Below are 27,500 nucleotides of genomic sequence, written 5' to 3' on the forward strand. Positions count from 1 at the left end.
GCGCTAACGAGGCCAATTAGTGAAAGTGATATGTGTGTCATAGCTGGCCACCATACTTGGAAGCTGATGGCGGTGGCACATCTTTTTTTTCCCTTTGGTTTTCTCTATTTTTCTCAAAACAAGGCAGCTAGTTTTCCCATATGGTCTAGCGGTTAGGATTCCTGGTTTTCACCCAGGCGGCCCGGGTTCGACTCCCGGTATGGGAAATGCAAGTCCTTTTAACGACCCGCACACTCCTAGTGCTGAAACCTCAAAGCTGTTTTTCCATTGTAACCTCCAATCATTCCCTTCTTGTCAAAGTACCAAGGGTCAAAGCCAGGGATGCAGACAAGACAGGTCAAGCCGGGTCAGGACAGGAAATGAAATACTATCAGGAACACAGGAACTCACAGGGCAAGCTGAAGTTCATCCAGCAACTAATGGCTCATGCACGCGCTTTGGCGTACGTATATGCGCACTGGCACATGAATTTTCACACATGAATAATATCAGGATCACAGGAACTCACAGGGGAAGCTGAAGATCATCCAGCAACTAATGGCTTATGCTGCTAGCTTTAAATAGGCCACTGGGCACCAGAAATTGTCACGCATTGTGTGCGCTTTGGCGTACGCACATGCGTACTAGCACATGAAGTTTCTCGGCCGTTCTCGCTCTACTGCACATTTGCATTGGCAAATATCTATGTGCCAATCTTCTGCAAACCATTCTCTGACAGAGACATCATCTTTTTTTTCCACACCTTTGAAAAAGCCCTTTTGAATTCCTCGGTGCTTTGTTCTTTCTGTGTGATGAAACTAAGGGAAGCATGTCACATAGATGGAAAATACCTCTGTTGTTCCAGGATGAGTAGACATTGTATCTTGCAAGGTCTGTTGGATGCAGAGCTAAAGATTTTAGCTGGGTGGAATATGGTGGAAGGCAAAAGAGCACTGAAAGCTTGATCTTCCGGTCAATTTTCCATCCATATGGTTTCCTACAAGACCTAAGGGATGAAGAGTAGTGTTTTTCATAGATTAACTACCCCAAGGCTCACAAAATGGTTAGAGAGTAGTGCCCCGTGTGAGGATCGAACTCACGACCTTCAGATTATGAGACTGACACGCTACCTGCTGCGCTAACGAGGCCAATTAGTGAAAGTGATATGTGTGTCATAGCTGGCCACCATACTTGGAAGCTGATGGCGGTGGCACATCTTTTTTTTCCCTTTGGTTTTCTCTATTTTTCTCAAAACAAGGCAGCTAGTTTTCCCATATGGTCTAGCGGTTAGGATTCCTGGTTTTCACCCAGGCGGCCCGGGTTTGACTCCCGGTATGGGAAATGCAAGTCCTTTTAACGACCCGCACACTCCTAGTGCTGAAACCTCAAAGCTGTTTTTCCATTGTAACCTCCAATCATTCCCTTCTTGTCAAAGTACCAAGGGTCAAAGCCAGGGATGCAGACAAGACAGGTCAAGCCGGGTCAGGACAGGAAATGAAATACTATCAGGAACACAGGAACTCACAGGGCAAGCTGAAGTTCATCCAGCAACTAATGGCTCATGCACGCGCTTTGGCGTACGTATATGCGCACTGGCACATGAATTTTCACACATGAATAATATCAGGATCACAGGAACTCACAGGGGAAGCTGAAGATCATCCAGCAACTAATGGCTTATGCTGCTAGCTTTAAATAGGCCACTGGGCACCAGAAATTGTCACGCATTGTGTGCGCTTTGGCGTACGCACATGCGTACTAGCACATGAAGTTTCTCGGCCGTTCTCGCTCTTCTGCACATTTGCATTGGCAAATATCTATGTGCCAATCTTCTGCAAACCATTCTCTGACAGAGACATCATCTTTTTTTTCCACACCTTTGAAAAAGCCCTTTTGAATTCCTCTGTGCTTTGTTCTTTCTGTGTGATGAAACTAAGGGAAGCATGTCACATAGATGGAAAAGGCCTCTGTTGTTCCAGGATGAGTAGACATTGTATCTTGCAAGGTCTGTTGGATGCAGAGCTAAAGATTTTAGCTGGGTGGAATATGGTGGAAGGCAAAAGAGCACTGAAAGCTTGATCTTCCGGTCAATGTTCCATCCATATGGTTTCCTACAAGACCTAAGGGATGAAGAGTAGTGTTTTTCATAGATTAAGGACCCCAAGGCTCACAAAATGGTTAGAGAGTAGTGCCCCGTGTGAGGATCGAACTCACGACCTTCAGATTATGAGACTGACGCGCTACCTGCTGCGCTAACGAGGCCAATTAGTGAAAGTGATATGTGTGTCATAGCTGGCCACCATACTTGGAAGCTGATGGCGGTGGCACATCTTTTTTTCCCTTTGGTTTTCTCAATTTTTTTCAAAACAAAGCAGCTAGTTTTCCCATATGGTCTAGCGGTTAGGATTCCTGGTTTTCACCCAGGCGGCCCGGGTTCGACTCCCGGTATGGGAAATGCAAGTCCTTTTAACGACCCGCACACTCCTAGTGCTGAAACCTCAAAGCTGTTTTTCCATTGTAACCTCCAATCATTCCCTTCTTGTCAAAGTACCAAGGGTCAAAGCCAGGGATGCAGACAAGACAGGTCAAGCCGGGTCAGGACAGGAAATGAAATACTATCAGGAACACAGGAACTCACAGGGCAAGCTGAAGTTCATCCAGCAACTAATGGCTCGTGCACGCGCTTTGGCGTACGTATATGCGCACTGGCACATGAATTTTCACACATGAATAATATCAGGATCAAAGGAACTCACAGGGGAAGCTGAAGATCATCCAGCAACTAATGGCTTATGCTGCTAGCTTTAAATAGGCCACTGGGCACCAGAAATTGTCACGCATTGTGTGCGCTTTGGCGTACGCACATGCGTACTAGCACATGAAGTTTCTCGGCCGTTCTCGCTCTTCTGCACATTTGCATTGGCAAATATCTATGTGCCAATCTTCTGCAAACCATTCTCTGACAGAGACATCATCTTTTTTTTCCACACCTTTGAAAAAGCCCTTTTGAATTCCTCGGTGCTTTGTTCTTTCTGTGTGATGAAACTAAGGGAAGCATGTCACATAGATGGAAAATGCCTCTGTTGTTCCAGGATGAGTAGACATTGTATCTTGCAAGGTCTGTTGGATGCAGAGCTAAAGATTTTAGCTGGGTGGAATATGGTGGAAGGCAAAAGAGCACTGAAAGCTTGATCTTCCGGTCAATTTTCCATCCATATGGTTTCCTACAAGACCTAAGGGATGAAGAGTAGTGTTTTTCATAGATTAACTACCCCAAGGCTCACAAAATGGTTAGAGAGTAGTGCCCCGTGTGAGGATCGAACTCACGACCTTCAGATTATGAGATTGCCGCGCTACCTGCTGCGCTAACGAGGCCAATTAGTGAAAGTGATATGTGTGTCATAGCTGGCCACCATACTTGGAAGCTGATGGCGGTGGCACATCTTTTTTTTCCCTTTGGTTTTCTCTATTTTTCTCAAAACAAGGCAGCTAGTTTTCCCATATGGTCTAGCGGTTAGGATTCCTGGTTTTCACCCAGGCGGCCCGGGTTCGACTCCCGGTATGGGAAATGCAAGTCCTTTTAACGACCCGCACACTCCTAGTGCTGAAACCTCAAAGCTGTTTTTCCATTGTAACCTCCAATCATTCCCTTGTTGTCAAAGTACCAAGGGTCAAAGCCAGGGATGCAGACAAGACAGGTCAAGCCGGGTCAGGACAGGAAATGAAATACTATCAGGAACACAGGAACTCACAGGGCAAGCTGAAGTTCATCCAGCAACTAATGGCTCATGCACGCGCTTTGGCGTACGTATATGCGCACTGGCACATGAATTTTCACACATGAATAATATCAGGATCACAGGAACTCACAGGGGAAGCTGAAGATCATCCAGCAACTAATGGCTTATGCTGCTAGCTTTAAATAGGCCACTGGGCACCAGAAATTGTCACGCATTGTGTGCGCTTTGGCGTACGCACATGCGTACTAGCACATGAAGTTTCTCGGCCGTTCTCGCTCTTCTGCACATTTGCATTGGCAAATATCTATGTGCCAATCTTCTGAAAACCATTCTCTGACAGAGACATCATCTTTTTTTTCCACACCTTTGAAAAAGCCCTTTTGAATTCCTCTGTGCTTTGTTCTTTCTGTGTGATGAAACTAAGGGAAGCATGTCACATAGATGGAAAAGGCCTCTGTTGTTCCAGGATGAGTAGACATTGTATCTTGCAAGGTCTGTTGGATGCAGAGCTAAAGATTTTAGCTGGGTGGAATATGGTGGAAGGCAAAAGAGCACTGAAAGCTTGATCTTCCGGTCAATGTTCCATCCATATGGTTTCCTACAAGACCTAAGGGATGAAGAGTAGTGTTTTTCATAGATTAAGGACCCCAAGGCTCACAAAATGGTTAGAGAGTAGTGCCCCGTGTGAGGATCGAACTCACGACCTTCAGATTATGAGACTGACGCGCTACCTGCTGCGCTAACGAGGCCAATTAGTGAAAGTGATATGTGTGTCATAGCTGGCCACCATACTTGGAAGCTGATGGCGGTGGCACATCTTTTTTTCCCTTTGGTTTTCTCAATTTTTTTCAAAACAAAGCAGCTGGTTTTCCCATATGGTCTAGCGGTTAGGATTCCTGGTTTTCACCCAGGCGGCCCGGGTTCGACTCCCGGTATGGGAAATGCAAGTCCTTTTAACGACCCGCACACTCCTAGTGCTGAAACCTCAAAGCTGTTTTTCCATTGTAACCTCCAATCATTCCCTTCTTGTCAAAGTACCAAGGGTCAAAGCCAGGGATGCAGACAAGACAGGTCAAGCCGGGTCAGGACAGGAAATGAAATACTATCAGGAACACAGGAACTCACAGGGCAAGCTGAAGTTCATCCAGCAACTAATGGCTCATGCACGCGCTTTGGCGTACGTATATGCGCACTGGCACATGAATTTTCACACATGAATAATATCAGGATCAAAGGAACTCACAGGGGAAGCTGAAGATCATCCAGCAACTAATGGCTTATGCTGCTAGCTTTAAATAGGCCACTGGGCACCAGAAATTGTCACGCATTGTGTGCGCTTTGGCGTACGCACATGCGTACTAGCACATGAAGTTTCTCGGCCGTTCTCGCTCTTCTGCACATTTGCATTGGCAAATATCTATGTGCCAATCTTCTGCAAACCATTCTCTGACAGAGACATCATCTTTTTTTTCCACACCTTTGAAAAAGCCCTTTTGAATTCCTCGGTGCTTTGTTCTTTCTGTGTGATGAAACTAAGGGAAGCATGTCACATAGATGGAAAATGCCTCTGTTGTTCCAGGATGAGTAGACATTGTATCTTGCAAGGTCTGTTGGATGCAGAGCTAAAGATTTTAGCTGGGTGGAATATGGTGGAAGGCAAAAGAGCACTGAAAGCTTGATCTTCCGGTCAATGTTCCATCCATATGGTTTCCTACAAGACCTAAGGGATGAAGAGTAGTGTTTTTCATAGATTAAGGACCCCAAGGCTCACAAAATGGTTAGAGAGTAGTGCCCCGTGTGAGGATCAAACTCACGACCTTCAGATTATGAGACTGACGCGCTACCTGCTGCGCTAACGAGGCCAATTAGTGAAAGTGATATGTGTGTCATAGCTGGCCACCATACTTGGAAGCTGATGGCGGTGGCACATCTTTTTTTTCCCTTTGGTTTTCTCTATTTTTCTCAAAACAAGGCAGCTAGTTTTCCCATATGGTCTAGCGGTTAGGATTCCTGGTTTTCACCCAGGCGGCCCGGGTTCGACTCCCGGTATGGGAAATGCAAGTCCTTTTAACGACCCGCACACTCCTAGTGCTGAAACCTCAAAGCTGTTTTTCCATTGTAACCTCCAATCATTCCCTTCTTGTCAAAGTACCAAGGGTCAAAGCCAGGGATGCAGACAAGACAGGTCAAGCCGGGTCAGGACAGGAAATGAAATACTATCAGGAACACAGGAACTCACAGGGCAAGCTGAAGTTCATCCAGCAACTAATGGCTCATGCACGCGCTTTGGCGTACGTATATGCGCACTGGCACATGAATTTTCACACATGAATAATATCAGGATCACAGGAACTCACAGGGGAAGCTGAAGATCATCCAGCAACTAATGGCTTATGCTGCTAGCTTTAAATAGGCCACTGGGCACCAGAAATTGTCACGCATTGTGTGCGCTTTGGCGTACGCACATGCGTACTAGCACATGAAGTTTCTCGGCCGTTCTCGCTCTTCTGCACATTTGCATTGGCAAATATCTATGTGCCAATCTTCTGCAAACCATTCTCTGACAGAGACATCATCTTTTTTTTCCACACCTTTGAAAAAGCCCTTTTGAATTCCTCGGTGCTTTGTTCTTTCTGTGTGATGAAACTAAGGGAAGCATGTCACATAGATGGAAAATGCCTCTGTTGTTCCAGGATGAGTAGACATTGTATCTTGCAAGGTCTGTTGGATGCAGAGCTAAAGATTTTAGCTGGGTGGAATATGGTGGAAGGCAAAAGAGCACTGAAAGCTTGATCTTGCGGTCAATGTTCCATCCATATGGTTTCCTACAAGACCTAAGGGATGAAGAGTAGTGTTTTTCATAGATTAAGGACCCCAAGGCTCACAAAATGGTTAGAGAGTAGTGCCCCGTGTGAGGATCGAACTCACGACCTTCAGATTATGAGACTGACGCGCTACCTGCTGCGCTAACGAGGCCAATTAGTGAATGTGATATGTGTGTCATAGCTGGCCACCATACTTGGAAGCTGATGGCGGTGGCACATCTTTTTTTCCCTTTGGTTTTCTCTATTTTTCACAAAACAAGGCAGCTAGTTTTCCCATATGGTCTAGCGGTTAGGATTCCTGGTTTTCACCCAGGCGGCCCGGGTTCGACTCCCGGTATGGGAAATGCAAGTCCTTTTAACGACCCGCACACTCCTAGTGCTGAAACCTCAAAGCTGTTTTTCCATTGTAACCTCCAATCATTCCCTTGTTGTCAAAGTACCAAGGGTCAAAGCCAGGGATGCAGACAAGACAGGTCAAGCCGGGTCAGGACAGGAAATGAAATACTATCAGGAACACAGGAACTCACAGGGCAAGCTGAAGTTCATCCAGCAACTAATGGCTCATGCACGCGCTTTGGCGTACGTATATGCGCACTGGCACATGAATTTTCACACATGAATAATATCAGGATCACAGGAACTCACAGGGGAAGCTGAAGATCATCCAGCAACTAATGGCTTATGCTGCTAGCTTTAAATAGGCCACTGGGCACCAGAAATTGTCACGCATTGTGTGCGCTTTGGCGTACGCACATGCATACTAGCACATGAAGTTTCTCGGCCGTTCTCGCTCTTCTGCACATTTGCATTCGCAAATATCTATGTGCCAATCTTCTGCAAACCATTCTCTGACAGAGACATCATCTTTTTTTTCCACACCTTTGAAAAAGCCCTTTTGAATTCCTCGGTGCTTTGTTCTTTCTGTGTGATGAAACTAAGGGAAGCATGTCACATAGATGGAAAATGCCTCTGTTGTTCCAGGATGAGTAGACATTGTATCTTGCAAGGTCTGTTGGATGCAGAGCTAAAGATTTTAGCTGGGTGGAATATGGTGGAAGGCAAAAGAGCACTGAAAGCTTGATCTTCCGGTCAATTTTCCATCCATATGGTTTCCTACAAGACCTAAGGGATGAAGAGTAGTGTTTTTCATAGATTAAGGACCCCAAGGCTCACAAAATGGTTAGAGAGTAGTGCCCCGTGTGAGGATCGAACTCACGACCTTCAGATTATGAGACTGACGCGCTACCTGCTGCGCTAACGAGGCCAATTAGTGAAAGTGATATGTGTGTCATAGCTGGCCACCATACTTGGAAGCTGATGGCGGTGGCACATCTTTTTTTCCCTTTGGTTTTCTCTATTTTTCTCAAAACAAGGCAGCTAGTTTTCCCATATGGTCTAGCGGTTAGGATTCCTGGTTTTCACCCAGGCGGCCCGGGTTCGACTTCCGGTATGGGAAATGCAAGTCCTTTTAACGACCCGCACACTCCTAGTGCTGAAACCTCAAAGCTGTTTTTCCATTGTAACCTCCAATCATTCCCTTGTTGTCAAAGTACCAAGGGTCAAAGCCAGGGATGCAGACAAGACAGGTCAAGCCGGGTCAGGACAGGAAATGAAATACTATCAGGAACACAGGAACTCACAGGGCAAGCTGAAGTTCATCCAGCAACTAATGGCTCATGCACGCGCTTTGGCGTACGTATATGCGCACTGGCACATGAATTTTCACACATGAATAATATCAGGATCACAGGAACTCACAGGGGAAGCTGAAGATCATCCAGCAACTAATGGCTTATGCTGCTAGCTTTAAATAGGCCACTGGGCACCAGAAATTGTCACGCATTGTGTGCGCTTTGGCGTACGCACATGCGTACTAGCACATGAAGTTTCTCGGCCGTTCTCGCTCTTCTGCACATTTGCATTGGCAAATATCTATGTGCCAATCTTCTGCAAACCATTCTCTGACAGAGACATCATCTTTTTTTTCCACACCTTTGAAAAAGCCCATTTGAATTCCTCGGTGCTTTGTTCTTTCTGTGTGATGAAACTAAGGGAAGCATGTCACATAGATGGAAAATGCCTCTGTTGTTCCAGGATGAGTAGACATTGTATCTTGCAAGGTCTGTTGGATGCAGAGCTAAAGATTTTAGCTGGGTGGAATATGGTGGAAGGCAAAAGAGCACTGAAAGCTTGATCTTCCGGTCAATGTTCCATCCATATGGTTTCCTACAAGACCTAAGGGATGAAGAGTAGTGTTTTTCATAGATTAAGGACCCCAAGGCTCACAAAATGGTTAGAGAGTAGTGCCCCGTGTGAGGATCGAACTCACGACCTTCAGATTATGAGACTGACGCGCTACCTGCTGCGCTAACGAGGCCAATTAGTGAAAGTGATATGTGTGTCATAGCTGGCCACCATACTTGGAAGCTGATGGCGGTGGTACATCTTTTTTTTCCCTTTGGTTTTCTCTATTTTTCTCAAAACAAGGCAGCTAGTTTTCCCATATGGTCTAGCGGTTAGGATTCCTGGTTTTCACCCAGGCGGCCCGGGTTCGACTCCCGGTATGGGAAATGCAAGTCCTTTTAACGACCCGCACACTCCTAGTGCTGAAACCTCAAAGCTGTTTTTCCATTGTAACCTCCAATCATTCCCTTCTTGTCAAAGTACCAAGGGTCAAAGCCAGGGATGCAGACAAGACAGGTCAAGCCGGGTCAGGACAGGAAATGAAATACTATCAGGAACACAGGAACTCACAGGGCAAGCTGAAGTTCATCCAGCAACTAATGGCTCATGCACGCGCTTTGGCGTACGTATATGCGCACTGGCACATGAATTTTCACACATGAATAATATCAGGATCACAGGAACTCACAGGGGAAGCTGAAGATCATCCAGCAACTAATGGCTTATGCTGCTAGCTTTAAATAGGCCACTGGGCACCAGAAATTGTCACGCATTGTGTGCGCTTTGGCGTACGCACATGCGTACTAGCACATGAAGTTTCTCGGCCGTTCTCGCTCTTCTGCACATTTGCATTGGCAAATATCTATGTGCCAATCTTCTGCAAACCATTCTCTGACAGAGACATCATCTTTTTTTTCCACACCTTTGAAAAAGCCCTTTTGAATTCCTCTGTGCTTTGTTCTTTCTGTGTGATGAAACTAAGGGAAGCATGTCACATAGATGGAAAAGGCCTCTGTTGTTCCAGGATGAGTAGACATTGTATCTTGCAAGGTCTGTTGGATGCAGAGCTAAAGATTTTAGCTGGGTGGAATATGGTGGAAGGCAAAAGAGCACTGAAAGCTTGATCTTCCGGTCAATTTTCCATCCATATGGTTTCCTACAAGACCTAAGGGATGAAGAGTAGTGTTTTTCATAGATTAACTACCCCAAGGCTCACAAAATGGTTAGAGAGTAGTGCCCCGTGTGAGGATCGAACTCACGACCTTCAGATTATGAGACTGCCGCGCTACCTGCTGCGCTAACGAGGCCAATTAGTGAAAGTGATATGTGTGTCATAGCTGGCCACCATACTTGGAAGCTGATGGCGGTGGCACATCTTTTTTTTCCCTTTGGTTTTCTCTATTTTTCACAAAACAAGGCAGCTAGTTTTCCCATATGGTCTAGCGGTTAGGATTCCTGGTTTTCACCCAGGCGGCCCGGGTTCGACTCCCGGTATGGGAAATGCAAGTCCTTTTAACGACCCGCACACTCCTAGTGCTGAAACCTCAAAGCTGTTTTTCCATTGTAACCTCCAATCATTCCCTTCTTGTCAAAGTACCAAGGGTCAAAGCCAGGGATGCAGACAAGACAGGTCAAGCCGGGTCAGGACAGGAAATGAAATACTATCAGGAACACAGGAACTCACAGGGCAAGCTGAAGTTCATCCAGCAACTAATGGCTCATGCACGCGCTTTGGCGTACGTATATGCGCACTGGCACATGAATTTTCACACATGAATAATATCAGGATCACAGGAACTCACAGGGGAAGCTGAAGATCATCCAGCAACTAATGGCTTATGCTGCTAGCTTTAAATAGGCCACTGGGCACCAGAAATTGTCACGCATTGTGTGCGCTTTGGCGTACGCACATGCGTACTAGCACATGAAGTTTCTCGGCCGTTCTCGCTCTTCTGCACATTTGCATTGGCAAATATCTATGTGCCAATCTTCTGCAAACCATTCTCTGACAGAGACATCATCTTTTTTTTCCACACCTTTGAAAAAGCCCTTTTGAATTCCTCTGTGCTTTGTTCTTTCTGTGTGATGAAACTAAGGGAAGCATGTCACATAGATGGAAAAGGCCTCTGTTGTTCCAGGATGAGTAGACATTGTATCTTGCAAGGTCTGTTGGATGCAGAGCTAAAGATTTTAGCTGGGTGGAATATGGTGGAAGGCAAAAGAGCACTGAAAGCTTGATGTTCCGGTCAATTTTCCATCCATATGGTTTCCTACAAGACCTAAGGGATGAAGAGTAGTGTTTTTCATAGATTAAGGACCCCAAGGCTCACAAAATGGTTAGAGAGTAGTGCCCCGTGTGAGGATCGAACTCACGACCTTCAGATTATGAGACTGACGCGCTACCTGCTGCGCTAACGAGGCCAATTAGTGAAAGTGATATGTGTGTCATAGCTGGCCACCATACTTGGAAGCTGATGGCGGTGGCACATCTTTTTTTTCCCTTTGGTTTTCTCTATTTTTCTCAAAACAAGGCAGCTAGTTTTCCCATATGGTCTAGCGGTTAGGATTCCTGGTTTTCACCCAGGCGGCCCGGGTTCGACTCCCGGTATGGGAAATGCAAGTCCTTTTAACGACCCGCACACTCCTAGTGCTGAAACCTCAAAGCTGTTTTTCCATTGTAACCTCCAATCATTCCCTTCTTGTCAAAGTACCAAGGGTCAAAGCCAGGGATGCAGACAAGACAGGTCAAGCCGGGTCAGGACAGGAAATGAAATACTATCAGGAACACAGGAACTCACAGGGCAAGCTGAAGTTCATCCAGCAACTAATGGCTCATGCACGCGCTTTGGCGTACGTATATGCGCACTGGCACATGAATTTTCACACATGAATAATATCAGGATCAAAGGAACTCACAGGGGAAGCTGAAGATCATCCAGCAACTAATGGCTTATGCTGCTAGCTTTAAATAGGCCACTGGGCACCAGAAATTGTCACGCATTGTGTGCGCTTTGGCGTACGCACATGCGTACTAGCACATGAAGTTTCTCGGCCGTTCTCGCTCTTCTGCACATTTGCATTGGCAAATATCTATGTGCCAATCTTCTGCAAACCATTCTCTGACAGAGACATCATCTTTTTTTTCCACACCTTTGAAAAAGCCCTTTTGAATTCCTCGGTGCTTTGTTCTTTCTGTGTGATGAAACTTAGGGAAGCATGTCACATAGATGGAAAATGCCTCTGTTGTTCCAGGATGAGTAGACATTGTATCTTGCAAGGTCTGTTGGATGCAGAGCTAAAGATTTTAGCTGGGTGGAATATGGTGGAAGGCAAAAGAGCACTGAAAGCTTGATCTTCCGGTCAATTTTCCATCCATATGGTTTCCTACAAGACCTAAGGGATGAAGAGTAGTGTTTTTCATAGATTAACTACCCCAAGGCTCACAAAATGGTTAGAGAGTAGTGCCCCGTGTGAGGATCGAACTCACGACCTTCAGATTATGAGATTGCCGCGCTACCTGCTGCGCTAACGAGGCCAATTAGTGAAAGTGATATGTGTGTCATAGCTGGCCACCATACTTGGAAGCTGATGGCGGTGGCACATCTTTTTTTTCCCTTTGGTTTTCTCTATTTTTCTCAAAACAAGGCAGCTAGTTTTCCCATATGGTCTAGCGGTTAGGATTCCTGGTTTTCACCCAGGCGGCCCGGGTTCGACTCCCGGTATGGGAAATGCAAGTCCTTTTAACGACCCGCACACTCCTAGTGCTGAAACCTCAAAGCTGTTTTTCCATTGTAACCTCCAATCATTCCCTTGTTGTCAAAGTACCAAGGGTCAAAGCCAGGGATGCAGACAAGACAGGTCAAGCCGGGTCAGGACAGGAAATGAAATACTATCAGGAACACAGGAACTCACAGGGCAAGCTGAAGTTCATCCAGCAACTAATGGCTCATGCACGCGCTTTGGCGTACGTATATGCGCACTGGCACATGAATTTTCACACATGAATAATATCAGGATCACAGGAACTCACAGGGGAAGCTGAAGATCATCCAGCAACTAATGGCTTATGCTGCTAGCTTTAAATAGGCCACTGGGCACCAGAAATTGTCACGCATTGTGTGCGCTTTGGCGTACGCACATGCGTACTAGCACATGAAGTTTCTCGGCCGTTCTCGCTCTTCTGCACATTTGCATTGGCAAATATCTATGTGCCAATCTTCTGAAAACCATTCTCTGACAGAGACATCATCTTTTTTTTCCACACCTTTGAAAAAGCCCTTTTGAATTCCTCTGTGCTTTGTTCTTTCTGTGTGATGAAACTAAGGGAAGCATGTCACATAGATGGAAAAGGCCTCTGTTGTTCCAGGATGAGTAGACATTGTATCTTGCAAGGTCTGTTGGATGCAGAGCTAAAGATTTTAGCTGGGTGGAATATGGTGGAAGGCAAAAGAGCACTGAAAGCTTGATCTTCCGGTCAATGTTCCATCCATATGGTTTCCTACAAGACCTAAGGGATGAAGAGTAGTGTTTTTCATAGATTAAGGACCCCAAGGCTCACAAAATGGTTAGAGAGTAGTGCCCCGTGTGAGGATCGAACTCACGACCTTCAGATTATGAGACTGACGCGCTACCTGCTGCGCTAACGAGGCCAATTAGTGAAAGTGATATGTGTGTCATAGCTGGCCACCATACTTGGAAGCTGATGGCGGTGGCACATCTTTTTTTCCCTTTGGTTTTCTCAATTTTTTTCAAAACAAAGCAGCTAGTTTTCCCATATGGTCTAGCGGTTAGGATTCCTGGTTTTCACCCAGGCGGCCCGGGTTCGACTCCCGGTATGGGAAATGCAAGTCCTTTTAACGACCCGCACACTCCTAGTGCTGAAACCTCAAAGCTGTTTTTCCATTGTAACCTCCAATCATTCCCTTCTTGTCAAAGTACCAAGGGTCAAAGCCAGGGATGCAGACAAGACAGGTCAAGCCGGGTCAGGACAGGAAATGAAATACTATCAGGAACACAGGAACTCACAGGGCAAGCTGAAGTTCATCCAGCAACTAATGGCTCATGCACGCGCTTTGGCGTACGTATATGCGCACTGGCACATGAATTTTCACACATGAATAATATCAGGATCAAAGGAACTCACAGGGGAAGCTGAAGATCATCCAGCAACTAATGGCTTATGCTGCTAGCTTTAAATAGGCCACTGGGCACCAGAAATTGTCACGCATTGTGTGCGCTTTGGCGTACGCACATGCGTACTAGCACATGAAGTTTCTCGGCCGTTCTCGCTCTTCTGCACATTTGCATTGGCAAATATCTATGTGCCAATCTTCTGCAAACCATTCTCTGACAGAGACATCATCTTTTTTTTCCACACCTTTGAAAAAGCCCTTTTGAATTCCTCGGTGCTTTGTTCTTTCTGTGTGATGAAACTAAGGGAAGCATGTCACATAGATGGAAAATGCCTCTGTTGTTCCAGGATGAGTAGACATTGTATCTTGCAAGGTCTGTTGGATGCAGAGCTAAAGATTTTAGCTGGGTGGAATATGGTGGAAGGCAAAAGAGCACTGAAAGCTTGATCTTCCGGTCAATGTTCCATCCATATGGTTTCCTACAAGACCTAAGGGATGAAGAGTAGTGTTTTTCATAGATTAAGGACCCCAAGGCTCACAAAATGGTTAGAGAGTAGTGCCCCGTGTGAGGATCAAACTCACGACCTTCAGATTATGAGACTGACGCGCTACCTGCTGCGCTAACGAGGCCAATTAGTGAAAGTGATATGTGTGTCATAGCTGGCCACCATACTTGGAAGCTGATGGCGGTGGCACATCTTTTTTTTCCCTTTGGTTTTCTCTATTTTTCTCAAAACAAGGCAGCTAGTTTTCCCATATGGTCTAGCGGTTAGGATTCCTGGTTTTCACCCAGGCGGCCCGGGTTCGACTCCCGGTATGGGAAATGCAAGTCCTTTTAACGACCCGCACACTCCTAGTGCTGAAACCTCAAAGCTGTTTTTCCATTGTAACCTCCAATCATTCCCTTCTTGTCAAAGTACCAAGGGTCAAAGCCAGGGATGCAGACAAGACAGGTCAAGCCGGGTCAGGACAGGAAATGAAATACTATCAGGAACACAGGAACTCACAGGGCAAGCTGAAGTTCATCCAGCAACTAATGGCTCATGCACGCGCTTTGGCGTACGTATATGCGCACTGGCACATGAATTTTCACACATGAATAATATCAGGATCACAGGAACTCACAGGGGAAGCTGAAGATCATCCAGCAACTAATGGCTTATGCTGCTAGCTTTAAATAGGCCACTGGGCACCAGAAATTGTCACGCATTGTGTGCGCTTTGGCGTACGCACATGCGTACTAGCACATGAAGTTTCTCGGCCGTTCTCGCTCTTCTGCACATTTGCATTGGCAAATATCTATGTGCCAATCTTCTGCAAACCATTCTCTGACAGAGACATCATCTTTTTTTTCCACACCTTTGAAAAAGCCCTTTTGAATTCCTCGGTGCTTTGTTCTTTCTGTGTGATGAAACTAAGGGAAGCATGTCACATAGATGGAAAATGCCTCTGTTGTTCCAGGATGAGTAGACATTGTATCTTGCAAGGTCTGTTGGATGCAGAGCTAAAGATTTTAGCTGGGTGGAATATGGTGGAAGGCAAAAGAGCACTGAAAGCTTGATCTTGCGGTCAATGTTCCATCCATATGGTTTCCTACAAGACCTAAGGGATGAAGAGTAGTGTTTTTCATAGATTAAGGACCCCAAGGCTCACAAAATGGTTAGAGAGTAGTGCCCCGTGTGAGGATCGAACTCACGACCTTCAGATTATGAGACTGACGCGCTACCTGCTGCGCTAACGAGGCCAATTAGTGAATGTGATATGTGTGTCATAGCTGGCCACCATACTTGGAAGCTGATGGCGGTGGCACATCTTTTTTTCCCTTTGGTTTTCTCTATTTTTCACAAAACAAGGCAGCTAGTTTTCCCATATGGTCTAGCGGTTAGGATTCCTGGTTTTCACCCAGGCGGCCCGGGTTCGACTCCCGGTATGGGAAATGCAAGTCCTTTTAACGACCCGCACACTCCTAGTGCTGAAACCTCAAAGCTGTTTTTCCATTGTAACCTCCAATCATTCCCTTGTTGTCAAAGTACCAAGGGTCAAAGCCAGGGATGCAGACAAGACAGGTCAAGCCGGGTCAGGACAGGAAATGAAATACTATCAGGAACACAGGAACTCACAGGGCAAGCTGAAGTTCATCCAGCAACTAATGGCTCATGCACGCGCTTTGGCGTACGTATATGCGCACTGGCACATGAATTTTCACACATGAATAATATCAGGATCACAGGAACTCACAGGGGAAGCTGAAGATCATCCAGCAACTAATGGCTTATGCTGCTAGCTTTAAATAGGCCACTGGGCACCAGAAATTGTCACGCATTGTGTGCGCTTTGGCGTACGCACATGCGTACTAGCACATGAAGTTTCTCGGCCGTTCTCGCTCTTCTGCACATTTGCATTCGCAAATATCTATGTGCCAATCTTCTGCAAACCATTCTCTGACAGAGACATCATCTTTTTTTTCCACACCTTTGAAAAAGCCCTTTTGAATTCCTCGGTGCTTTGTTCTTTCTGTGTGATGAAACTAAGGGAAGCATGTCACATAGATGGAAAATGCCTCTGTTGTTCCAGGATGAGTAGACATTGTATCTTGCAAGGTCTGTTGGATGCAGAGCTAAAGATTTTAGCTGGGTGGAATATGGTGGAAGGCAAAAGAGCACTGAAAGCTTGATCTTCCGGTCAATGTTCCATCCATATGGTTTCCTACAAGACCTAAGGGATGAAGAGTAGTGTTTTTCATAGATTAAGGACCCCAAGGCTCACAAAATGGTTAGAGAGTAGTGCCCCGTGTGAGGATCGAACTCACGACCTTCAGATTATGAGACTGACGCGCTACCTGCTGTGCTAACGAGGCCAATTAGAGAAAGTGATATGTGTGTCATAGCTGGCCACCATACTTGGAAGCTGATGGCGGTGGCACATCTTTTTTTCCCTTTGGTTTTCTCTATTTTTCACAAAACAAGGCAGCTAGTTTTCCCATATGGTCTAGCGGTTAGGATTCCTGGTTTTCACCCAGGCGGCCCGGGTTCGACTCCCGGTATGGGAAATGCAAGTCCTTTTAACGACCCGCACACTCCTAGTGCTGAAACCTCAAAGCTGTTTTTCCATTGTAACCTCCAATCATTCCCTTGTTGTCAAAGTACCAAGGGTCAAAGCCAGGGATGCAGACAAGACAGGTCAAGCCGGGTCAGGACAGGAAATGAAATACTATCAGGAACACAGGAACTCACAGGGCAAGCTGAAGTTCATCCAGCAACTAATGGCTCGTGCACGCGCTTTGGCGTACGTATATGCGCACTGGCACATGAATTTTCACACATGAATAATATCAGGATCACAGGAACTCACAGGGGAAGCTGAAGATCATCCAGCAACTAATGGCTTATGCTGCTAGCTTTAAATAGGCCACTGGGCACCAGAAATTGTCACGCATTGTGTGCGCTTTGGCGTACGCACATGCATACTAGCACATGAAGTTTCTCGGCCGTTCTCGCTCTTCTGCACATTTGCATTCGCAAATATCTATGTGCCAATCTTCTGCAAACCATTCTCTGACAGAGACATCATCTTTTTTTTCCACACCTTTGAAAAAGCCCTTTTGAATTCCTCGGTGCTTTGTTCTTTCTGTGTGATGAAACTAAGGGAAGCATGTCACATAGATGGAAAATGCCTCTGTTGTTCCAGGATGAGTAGACATTGTATCTTGCAAGGTCTGTTGGATGCAGAGCTAAAGATTTTAGCTGGGTGGAATATGGTGGAAGGCAAAAGAGCACTGAAAGCTTGATCTTCCGGTCAATTTTCCATCCATATGGTTTCCTACAAGACCTAAGGGATGAAGAGTAGTGTTTTTCATAGATTAAGGACCCCAAGGCTCACAAAATGGTTAGAGAGTAGTGCCCCGTGTGAGGATCGAACTCACGACCTTCAGATTATGAGACTGACGCGCTACCTGCTGCGCTAACGAGGCCAATTAGTGAAAGTGATATGTGTGTCATAGCTGGCCACCATACTTGGAAGCTGATGGCGGTGGCACATCTTTTTTTCCCTTTGGTTTTCTCTATTTTTCTCAAAACAAGGCAGCTAGTTTTCCCATATGGTCTAGCGGTTAGGATTCCTGGTTTTCACCCAGGCGGCCCGGGTTCGACTTCCGGTATGGGAAATGCAAGTCCTTTTAACGACCCGCACACTCCTAGTGCTGAAACCTCAAAGCTGTTTTTCCATTGTAACCTCCAATCATTCCCTTGTTGTCAAAGTACCAAGGGTCAAAGCCAGGGATGCAGACAAGACAGGTCAAGCCGGGTCAGGACAGGAAATGAAATACTATCAGGAACACAGGAACTCACAGGGCAAGCTGAAGTTCATCCAGCAACTAATGGCTCATGCACGCGCTTTGGCGTACGTATATGCGCACTGGCACATGAATTTTCACACATGAATAATATCAGGATCACAGGAACTCACAGGGGAAGCTGAAGATCATCCAGCAACTAATGGCTTATGCTGCTAGCTTTAAATAGGCCACTGGGCACCAGAAATTGTCACGCATTGTGTGCGCTTTGGCGTACGCACATGCGTACTAGCACATGAAGTTTCTCGGCCGTTCTCGCTCTTCTGCACATTTGCATTGGCAAATATCTATGTGCCAATCTTCTGCAAACCATTCTCTGACAGAGACATCATCTTTTTTTTCCACACCTTTGAAAAAGCCCTTTTGAATTCCTCGGTGCTTTGTTCTTTCTGTGTGATGAAACTAAGGGAAGCATGTCACATAGATGGAAAATGCCTCTGTTGTTCCAGGATGAGTAGACATTGTATCTTGCAAGGTCTGTTGGATGCAGAGCTAAAGATTTTAGCTGGGTGGAATATGGTGGAAGGCAAAAGAGCACTGAAAGCTTGATCTTCCGGTCAATGTTCCATCCATATGGTTTCCTACAAGACCTAAGGGATGAAGAGTAGTGTTTTTCATAGATTAAGGACCCCAAGGCTCACAAAATGGTTAGAGAGTAGTGCCCCGTGTGAGGATCGAACTCACGACCTTCAGATTATGAGACTGACGCGCTACCTGCTGCGCTAACGAGGCCAATTAGTGAAAGTGATATGTGTGTCATAGCTGGCCACCATACTTGGAAGCTGATGGCGGTGGTACATCTTTTTTTTCCCTTTGGTTTTCTCTATTTTTCTCAAAACAAGGCAGCTAGTTTTCCCATATGGTCTAGCGGTTAGGATTCCTGGTTTTCACCCAGGCGGCCCGGGTTCGACTCCCGGTATGGGAAATGCAAGTCCTTTTAACGACCCGCACACTCCTAGTGCTGAAACCTCAAAGCTGTTTTTCCATTGTAACCTCCAATCATTCCCTTCTTGTCAAAGTACCAAGGGTCAAAGCCAGGGATGCAGACAAGACAGGTCAAGCCGGGTCAGGACAGGAAATGAAATACTATCAGGAACACAGGAACTCACAGGGCAAGCTGAAGTTCATCCAGCAACTAATGGCTCATGCACGCGCTTTGGCGTACGTATATGCGCACTGGCACATGAATTTTCACACATGAATAATATCAGGATCACAGGAACTCACAGGGGAAGCTGAAGATCATCCAGCAACTAATGGCTTATGCTGCTAGCTTTAAATAGGCCACTGGGCACCAGAAATTGTCACGCATTGTGTGCGCTTTGGCGTACGCACATGCGTACTAGCACATGAAGTTTCTCGGCCGTTCTCGCTCTTCTGCACATTTGCATTGGCAAATATCTATGTGCCAATCTTCTGCAAACCATTCTCTGACAGAGACATCATCTTTTTTTTCCACACCTTTGAAAAAGCCCTTTTGAATTCCTCTGTGCTTTGTTCTTTCTGTGTGATGAAACTAAGGGAAGCATGTCACATAGATGGAAAAGGCCTCTGTTGTTCCAGGATGAGTAGACATTGTATCTTGCAAGGTCTGTTGGATGCAGAGCTAAAGATTTTAGCTGGGTGGAATATGGTGGAAGGCAAAAGAGCACTGAAAGCTTGATCTTCCGGTCAATTTTCCATCCATATGGTTTCCTACAAGACCTAAGGGATGAAGAGTAGTGTTTTTCATAGATTAACTACCCCAAGGCTCACAAAATGGTTAGAGAGTAGTGCCCCGTGTGAGGATCGAACTCACGACCTTCAGATTATGAGACTGCCGCGCTACCTGCTGCGCTAACGAGGCCAATTAGTGAAAGTGATATGTGTGTCATAGCTGGCCACCATACTTGGAAGCTGATGGCGGTGGCACATCTTTTTTTTCCCTTTGGTTTTCTCTATTTTTCACAAAACAAGGCAGCTAGTTTTCCCATATGGTCTAGCGGTTAGGATTCCTGGTTTTCACCCAGGCGGCCCGGGTTCCACTCCCGGTATGGGAAATGCAAGTCCTTTTAACGACCCGCACACTCCTAGTGCTGAAACCTCAAAGCTGTTTTTCCATTGTAACCTCCAATCATTCCCTTCTTGTCAAAGTACCAAGGGTCAAAGCCAGGGATGCAGACAAGACAGGTCAAGCCGGGTCAGGACAGGAAATGAAATACTATCAGGAACACAGGAACTCACAGGGCAAGCTGAAGTTCATCCAGCAACTAATGGCTCATGCACGCGCTTTGGCGTACGTATATGCGCACTGGCACATGAATTTTCACACATGAATAATATCAGGATCACAGGAACTCACAGGGGAAGCTGAAGATCATCCAGCAACTAATGGCTTATGCTGCTAGCTTTAAATAGGCCACTGGGCACCAGAAATTGTCACGCATTGTGTGCGCTTTGGCGTACGCACATGCGTACTAGCACATGAAGTTTCTCGGCCGTTCTCGCTCTTCTGCACATTTGCATTGGCAAATATCTATGTGCCAATCTTCTGCAAACCATTCTCTGACAGAGACATCATCTTTTTTTTCCACACCTTTGAAAAAGCCCTTTTGAATTCCTCTGTGCTTTGTTCTTTCTGTGTGATGAAACTAAGGGAAGCATGTCACATAGATGGAAAAGGCCTCTGTTGTTCCAGGATGAGTAGACATTGTATCTTGCAAGGTCTGTTGGATGCAGAGCTAAAGATTTTAGCTGGGTGGAATATGGTGGAAGGCAAAAGAGCACTGAAAGCTTGATGTTCCGGTCAATTTTCCATCCATATGGTTTCCTACAAGACCTAAGGGATGAAGAGTAGTGTTTTTCATAGATTAAGGACCCCAAGGCTCACAAAATGGTTAGAGAGTAGTGCCCCGTGTGAGGATCGAACTCACGACCTTCAGATTATGAGACTGACGCGCTACCTGCTGCGCTAACGAGGCCAATTAGTGAAAGTGATATGTGTGTCATAGCTGGCCACCATACTTGGAAGCTGATGGCGGTGGCACATCTTTTTTTCCCTTTGGTTTTCTCAATTTTTTTCAAAACAAATCAGCTAGTTTTCCCATATGGTCTAGCGGTTAGGATTCCTGGTTTTCACCCAGGCGGCCGGGGTTCGACTCCCGGTATGGGAAATGCAAGTCCTTTTAACGACCCGCACACTCCTAGTGCTGAAACCTCAAAGCTGTTTTTCCATTGTAACCTCCAATCATTCCCTTCTTGTCAAAGTACCAAGGGTCAAAGCCAGGGATGCAGACAAGACAGGTCAAGCCGGGTCAGGACAGGAAATGAAATACTATCAGGAACACAGGAACTCACAGGGCAAGCTGAAGTTCATCCAGCAACTAATGGCTCATGCACGCGCTTTGGCGTACGTATATGCGCACTGGCACATGAATTTTCACACATGAATAATATCAGGATCAAAGGAACTCACAGGGGAAGCTGAAGATCATCCAGCAACTAATGGCTTATGCTGCTAGCTTTAAATAGGCCACTGGGCACCAGAAATTGTCACGCATTGTGTGCGCTTTGGCGTACGCACATGCGTACTAGCACATGAAGTTTCTCGGCCGTTCTCGCTCTTCTGCACATTTGCATTGGCAAATATCTATGTGCCAATCTTCTGCAAACCATTCTCTGACAGAGACATCATCTTTTTTTTCCACACCTTTGAAAAAGCCCTTTTGAATTCCTCGGTGCTTTGTTCTTTCTGTGTGATGAAACTAAGGGAAGCATGTCACATAGATGGAAAATGCCTCTGTTGTTCCAGGATGAGTAGACATTGTATCTTGCAAGGTCTGTTGGATGCAGAGCTAAAGATTTTAGCTGGGTGGAATATGGTGGAAGGCAAAAGAGCACTGAAAGCTTGATCTTCCGGTCAATTTTCCATCCATATGGTTTCCTACAAGACCTAAGGGATGAAGAGTAGTGTTTTTCATAGATTAACTACCCCAAGGCTCACAAAATGGTTAGAGAGTAGTGCCCCGTGTGAGGATCGAACTCACGACCTTCAGATTATGAGACTGACGCGCTACCTGCTGCGCTAACGAGGCCAATTAGTGAAAGTGATATGTGTGTCATAGCTGGCCACCATACTTGGAAGCTGATGGCGGTGGCACATCTTTTTTTTCCCTTTGGTTTTCTCTATTTTTCTCAAAACAAGGCAGCTAGTTTTCCCATATGGTCTAGCGGTTAGGATTCCTGGTTTTCACCCAGGCGGCCCGGGTTCGACTCCCGGTATGGGAAATGCAAGTCCTTTTAATGACCCGCACACTCCTAGTGCTGAAACCTCAAAGCTGTTTTTCCATTGTAACCTCCAATCATTCCCTTCTTGTCAAAGTACCAAGGGTCAAAGCCAGGGATGCAGACAAGACAGGTCAAGCCGGGTCAGGACAGGAAATGAAATACTATCAGGAAAACAGGAACTCACAGGGCAAGCTGAAGTTCATCCAGCAACTAATGGCTCATGCACGCGCTTTGGCGTACGTATATGCGCACTGGCACATGAATTTTCACACATGAATAATATCAGGATCAAAGGAACTCACAGGGGAAGCTGAAGATCATCCAGCAACTAATGGCTTATGCTGCTAGCTTTAAATAGGCCACTGGGCACCAGAAATTGTCACGCATTGTGTGCGCTTTGGCGTACGCACATGCGTACTAGCACATGAAGTTTCTCGGCCGTTCTCGCTCTTCTGCACATTTGCATTGGCAAATATCTATGTGCCAATCTTCTGCAAACCATTCTCTGACAGAGACATCATCTTTTTTTTCCACACCTTTGAAAAAGCCCTTTTGAATTCCTCGGTGCTTTGTTCTTTCTGTGTGATGAAACTAAGGGAAGCATGTCACATAGATGGAAAATGCCTCTGTTGTTCCAGGATGAGTAGACATTGTATCTTGCAAGGTCTGTTGGATGCAGAGCTAAAGATTTTAGCTGGGTGGAATATGGTGGAAGGCAAAAGAGCACTGAAAGCTTGATCTTCCGGTCAATTTTCCATCCATATGGTTTCCTACAAGACCTAAGGGATGAAGAGTAGTGTTTTTCATAGATTAACTACCCCAAGGCTCACAAAATGGTTAGAGATTAGTGCCCCGTGTGAGGATCGAACTCACGACCTTCAGATTATGAGACTGCCGCGCTACCTGCTGCGCTAACGAGGCCAATTAGTGAAAGTGATATGTGTGTCATAGCTGGCCACCATACTTGGAAGCTGATGGCGGTGGCACATCTTTTTTTTCCCTTTGGTTTTCTCTATTTTTCTCAAGACAAGGCAGCTAGTTTTCCCATATGGTCTAGCGGTTAGGATTCCTGGTTTTCACCCAGGCGGCCCGGGTTCCACTCCCGGTATGGGAAATGCAAGTCCTTTTAACGACCCGCACACTCCTAGTGCTGAAACCTCAAAGCTGTTTTTCCATTGTAACCTCCAATCATTCCCTTGTTGTCAAAGTACCAAGGGTCAAAGCCAGGGATGCAGACAAGACAGGTCAAGCCGGGTCAGGACAGGAAATGAAATACTATTAGGAACACAGGAACTCACAGGGCAAGCTGAAGTTCATCCAGCAACTAATGGCTCATGCACGCGCTTTGGCGTACGTATATGCGCACTGGCACATGAATTTTCACACATGAATAATATCAGGATCACAGGAACTCACAGGGGAAGCTGAAGATCATCCAGCAACTAATGGCTTATGCTGCTAGCTTTAAATAGGCCACTGGGCACCAGAAATTGTCACGCATTGTGTGCGCTTTGGCGTACGCACATGCGTACTAGCACATGAAGTTTCTCGGCCGTTCTCGCTCTTCTGCACATTTGCATTGGCAAATATCTATGTGCCAATCTTCTGCAAACCATTCTCTGACAGAGACATCATCTTTTTTTTCCACACCTTTGAAAAAGCCCTTTTGAATTCCTCTGTGCTTTGTTCTTTCTGTGTGATGAAACTAAGGGAAGCATGTCACATAGATGGAAAAGGCCTCTGTTGTTCCAGGATGAGTAGACATTGTATCTTGCAAGGTCTGTTGGATGCAGAGCTAAAGATTTTAGCTGGGTGGAATATGGTGGAAGGCAAAAGAGCACTGAAAGCTTGATCTTCCGGTCAATGTTCCATCCATATGGTTTCCTACAAGACCTAAGGGATGAAGAGTAGTGTTTTTCATAGATTAAGGACCCCAAGGCTCACAAAATGGTTAGAGAGTAGTGCCCCGTGTGAGGATCGAACTCACGACCTTCAGATTATGAGGCTGACGCGCTACCTGCTGCGCTAACGAGGCCAATTAGTGAAAGTGATATGTGTGTCATAGCTGGCCACCATACTTGGAAGCTGATGGCGGTGGCACATCTTTTTTTCCCTTTGGTTTTCTCAATTTTTTTCAAAACAAAGCAGCTAGTTTTCCCATATGGTCTAGCGGTTAGGATTCCTGGTTTTCACCCAGGCGGCCCGGGTTCGACTCCCGGTATGGGAAATGCAAGTCCTTTTAACGACCCGCACACTCCTAGTGCTGAAACCTCAAAGCTGTTTTTCCATTGTAACCTCCAATCATTCCCTTCTTGTCAAAGTACCAAGGGTCAAAGCCAGGGATGCAGACAAGACAGGTCAAGCCGGGTCAGGACAGGAAATGAAATACTATCAGGAACACAGGAACTCACAGGGCAAGCTGAATTTCATCCAGCAACTAATGGCTCATGCACGCGCTTTGGCGTACGTATATGCGCACTGGCACATGAATTTTCACACATGAATAATATCAGGATCAAAGGAACTCACAGGGGAAGCTGAAGATCATCCAGCAACTAATGGCTTATGCTGCTAGCTTTAAATAGGCCACTGGGCACCAGAAATTGTCACGCATTGTGTGCGCTTTGGCGTACGCACATGCGTACTAGCACATGAAGTTTCTCGGCCGTTCTCGCTCTTCTGCACATTTGCATTGGCAAATATCTATGTGCCAATCTTCTGCAAACCATTCTCTGACAGAGACATCATCTTTTTTTTCCACACCTTTGAAAAAGCCCTTTTGAATTCCTCGGTGCTTTGTTCTTTCTGTGTGATGAAACTAAGGGAAGCATGTCACATAGATGGAAAAGGCCTCTGTTGTTCCAGGATGAGTAGACATTGTATCTTGCAAGGTCTGTTGGATGCAGAGCTAAAGATTTTAGCTGGGTGGAATATGGTGGAAGGCAAAAGAGCACTGAAAGCTTGATCTTCCGGTCAATTTTCCATCCATATGGTTTCCTACAAGACCTAAGGGATGAAGAGTAGTGTTTTTCATAGATTAAGGACCCCAAGGCTCACAAAATGGTTAGAGAGTAGTGCCCCGTGTGAGGATCGAACTCAAGACCTTCAGATTATGAGACTGACGCGCTACCTGCTGCGCTAACGAGGCCAATTAGTGAAAGTGATATGTGTGTCATAGCTGGCCACCATACTTGGAAGCTGATGGCGGTGGCACATCTTTTTTTCCCTTTGGTTTTCTCTATTTTTCTCAAAACAAGGCAGCTAGTTTTCCCATATGGTCTAGCGTTTAGGATTCCTGGTTTTCACCCAGGCGGCCCGGGTTCGACTCCCGGTATGGGAAATGCAAGTCCTTTTAACGACCCGCACACTCCTAGTGCTGAAACCTCAAAGCTGTTTTTCCATTGTAACCTCCAATCATTCCCTTGTTGTCAAAGTACCAAGGGTCAAAGCCAGGGATGCAGACAAGACAGGTCAAGCCGGGTCAGGACAGGAAATGAAATACTATCAGGAACACAGGAACTCACAGGGCAAGCTGAAGTTCATCCAGCAACTAATGGCTCATGCACGCGCTTTGGCGTACGTATATGCGCACTGGCACATGAATTTTCACACATGAATAATATCAGGATCACAGGAACTCACAGGGGAAGCTGAAGATCATCCAGCAACTAATGGCTTATGCTGCTAGCTTTAAATAGGCCACTGGGCATCAGAAATTGTCACGCATTGTGTGCGCTTTGGCGTACGCACATGCGTACTAGCACATGAAGTTTCTCGGCCGTTCTCGCTCTTCTGCACATTTGCATTGGCAAATATCTATGTGCCAATCTTCTGCAAACCATTCTCTGACAGAGACATTATCTTTTTTTTCCACACCTTTGAAAAAGCCCTTTTGAATTCCTCGGTGCTTTGTTCTTTCTGTGTGATGAAACTAAGGGAAGCATGTCACATAGATGGAAAATGCCTCTGTTGTTCCAGGATGAGTAGACATTGTATCTTGCAAGGTCTGTTGGATGCAGAGCTAAAGATTTTAGCTGGGTGGAATATGGTGGAAGGCAAAAGAGCACTGAAAGCTTGATCTTGCGGTCAATGTTCCATCCATATGGTTTCCTACAAGACCTAAGGGATGAAGAGTAGTGTTTTTCATAGATTAAGGACCCCAAGGCTCACAAAATGGTTAGAGAGTAGTGCCCCGTGTGAGGATCGAACTCACGACCTTCAGATTATGAGACTGACGCGCTACCTGCTGCGCTAACGAGGCCAATTAGTGAACGTGATATGTGTGTCATAGCTGGCCACCATACTTGGAAGCTGATGGCGGTGGCACATCTTTTTTTCCCTTTGGTTTTCTCTATTTTTCACAAAACAAGGCAGCTAGTTTTCCCATATGGTCTAGCGGTTAGGATTCCTGGTTTTCACCCAGGCGGCCCGGGTTCGACTCCCGGTATGGGAAATGCAAGTCCTTTTAACGACCCGCACACTCCTAGTGCTGAAACCTCAAAGCTGTTTTTCCATTGTAACCTCCAATCATTCCCTTGTTGTCAAAGCCAGGGATGCAGATAAGACAGGTCAAGCCGGGTCAGGACAGGAAATGAAATACTATCAGGAACACAGGAACTCACAGGGCAAGCTGAAGTTCATCCAGCAACTAATGGCTCGTGCACGCGCTTTGGCGTACGTATATGCGCACTGGCACATGAATTTTCACACATGAATAATATCAGGATCACAGGAACTCACAGGGGAAGCTGAAGATCATCCAGCAACTAATGGCTTATGCTGCTAGCTTTAAATAGGCCACTGGGCACCAGAAATTGTCACGCATTGTGTGCGCTTTGGCGTACGCACATGCATACTAGCACATGAAGTTTCTCGGCCGTTCTCGCTCTTCTGCACATTTGCATTCGCAAATATCTATGTGCCAATCTTCTGCAAACCATTCTCTGACAGAGACATCATCTTTTTTTTCCACACCTTTGAAAAAGCCCTTTTGAATTCCTCGGTGCTTTGTTCTTTCTGTGTG

At 45.9% G+C, this 27,500-nt stretch overlaps 18 non-coding genes across 18 annotated transcripts; all 18 read left to right on the top strand.

Moving 5' to 3' along the window:
• The first annotated feature begins 134 nt into the window (after positions 1 to 134).
• TRNAE-UUC (transfer RNA glutamic acid (anticodon UUC)) lies at positions 135 to 206 on the top strand. The gene has a single exon. It is a non-coding gene; the product is annotated as a tRNA-Glu (tRNA).
• A 2,155-nt stretch (positions 207 to 2,361) lies between these two features.
• Positions 2,362 to 2,433, top strand: TRNAE-UUC (transfer RNA glutamic acid (anticodon UUC)). Its single transcript has one exon. It is a non-coding gene; the product is annotated as a tRNA-Glu (tRNA).
• Positions 2,434 to 3,475: 1,042 nt separating this feature from the next.
• Positions 3,476 to 3,547, top strand: TRNAE-UUC (transfer RNA glutamic acid (anticodon UUC)). The gene has a single exon. It is a non-coding gene; the product is annotated as a tRNA-Glu (tRNA).
• A 1,041-nt stretch (positions 3,548 to 4,588) lies between these two features.
• TRNAE-UUC (transfer RNA glutamic acid (anticodon UUC)) lies at positions 4,589 to 4,660 on the top strand. The gene has a single exon. It is a non-coding gene; the product is annotated as a tRNA-Glu (tRNA).
• A 1,042-nt stretch (positions 4,661 to 5,702) lies between these two features.
• TRNAE-UUC (transfer RNA glutamic acid (anticodon UUC)) lies at positions 5,703 to 5,774 on the top strand. Its single transcript has one exon. It is a non-coding gene; the product is annotated as a tRNA-Glu (tRNA).
• Positions 5,775 to 6,815: 1,041 nt separating this feature from the next.
• On the top strand, positions 6,816 to 6,887 carry TRNAE-UUC (transfer RNA glutamic acid (anticodon UUC)). Its single transcript has one exon. It is a non-coding gene; the product is annotated as a tRNA-Glu (tRNA).
• A 2,155-nt stretch (positions 6,888 to 9,042) lies between these two features.
• TRNAE-UUC (transfer RNA glutamic acid (anticodon UUC)) lies at positions 9,043 to 9,114 on the top strand. Its single transcript has one exon. It is a non-coding gene; the product is annotated as a tRNA-Glu (tRNA).
• A 1,042-nt stretch (positions 9,115 to 10,156) lies between these two features.
• On the top strand, positions 10,157 to 10,228 carry TRNAE-UUC (transfer RNA glutamic acid (anticodon UUC)). The gene has a single exon. It is a non-coding gene; the product is annotated as a tRNA-Glu (tRNA).
• A 1,042-nt stretch (positions 10,229 to 11,270) lies between these two features.
• On the top strand, positions 11,271 to 11,342 carry TRNAE-UUC (transfer RNA glutamic acid (anticodon UUC)). The gene has a single exon. It is a non-coding gene; the product is annotated as a tRNA-Glu (tRNA).
• A 1,042-nt stretch (positions 11,343 to 12,384) lies between these two features.
• TRNAE-UUC (transfer RNA glutamic acid (anticodon UUC)) lies at positions 12,385 to 12,456 on the top strand. The gene has a single exon. It is a non-coding gene; the product is annotated as a tRNA-Glu (tRNA).
• Positions 12,457 to 13,497: 1,041 nt separating this feature from the next.
• On the top strand, positions 13,498 to 13,569 carry TRNAE-UUC (transfer RNA glutamic acid (anticodon UUC)). Its single transcript has one exon. It is a non-coding gene; the product is annotated as a tRNA-Glu (tRNA).
• A 1,042-nt stretch (positions 13,570 to 14,611) lies between these two features.
• Positions 14,612 to 14,683, top strand: TRNAE-UUC (transfer RNA glutamic acid (anticodon UUC)). The gene has a single exon. It is a non-coding gene; the product is annotated as a tRNA-Glu (tRNA).
• Positions 14,684 to 15,724: 1,041 nt separating this feature from the next.
• Positions 15,725 to 15,796, top strand: TRNAE-UUC (transfer RNA glutamic acid (anticodon UUC)). Its single transcript has one exon. It is a non-coding gene; the product is annotated as a tRNA-Glu (tRNA).
• A 1,041-nt stretch (positions 15,797 to 16,837) lies between these two features.
• On the top strand, positions 16,838 to 16,909 carry TRNAE-UUC (transfer RNA glutamic acid (anticodon UUC)). Its single transcript has one exon. It is a non-coding gene; the product is annotated as a tRNA-Glu (tRNA).
• Positions 16,910 to 19,064: 2,155 nt separating this feature from the next.
• TRNAE-UUC (transfer RNA glutamic acid (anticodon UUC)) lies at positions 19,065 to 19,136 on the top strand. Its single transcript has one exon. It is a non-coding gene; the product is annotated as a tRNA-Glu (tRNA).
• Positions 19,137 to 22,405: 3,269 nt separating this feature from the next.
• TRNAE-UUC (transfer RNA glutamic acid (anticodon UUC)) lies at positions 22,406 to 22,477 on the top strand. The gene has a single exon. It is a non-coding gene; the product is annotated as a tRNA-Glu (tRNA).
• Positions 22,478 to 24,632: 2,155 nt separating this feature from the next.
• TRNAE-UUC (transfer RNA glutamic acid (anticodon UUC)) lies at positions 24,633 to 24,704 on the top strand. The gene has a single exon. It is a non-coding gene; the product is annotated as a tRNA-Glu (tRNA).
• A 2,154-nt stretch (positions 24,705 to 26,858) lies between these two features.
• TRNAE-UUC (transfer RNA glutamic acid (anticodon UUC)) lies at positions 26,859 to 26,930 on the top strand. The gene has a single exon. It is a non-coding gene; the product is annotated as a tRNA-Glu (tRNA).
• The last annotated feature ends 570 nt before the right edge of the window (positions 26,931 to 27,500 follow it).

The sequence above is a fragment of the Lithobates pipiens genome, unplaced genomic scaffold (assembly GCF_037356315.1).
Source record: "Lithobates pipiens isolate NorthernLeopardFrog02 unplaced genomic scaffold, aLitPip1_a1.2 Scaffold_8, whole genome shotgun sequence".
NCBI lineage: Eukaryota > Metazoa > Chordata > Amphibia > Anura > Ranidae > Lithobates > Lithobates pipiens.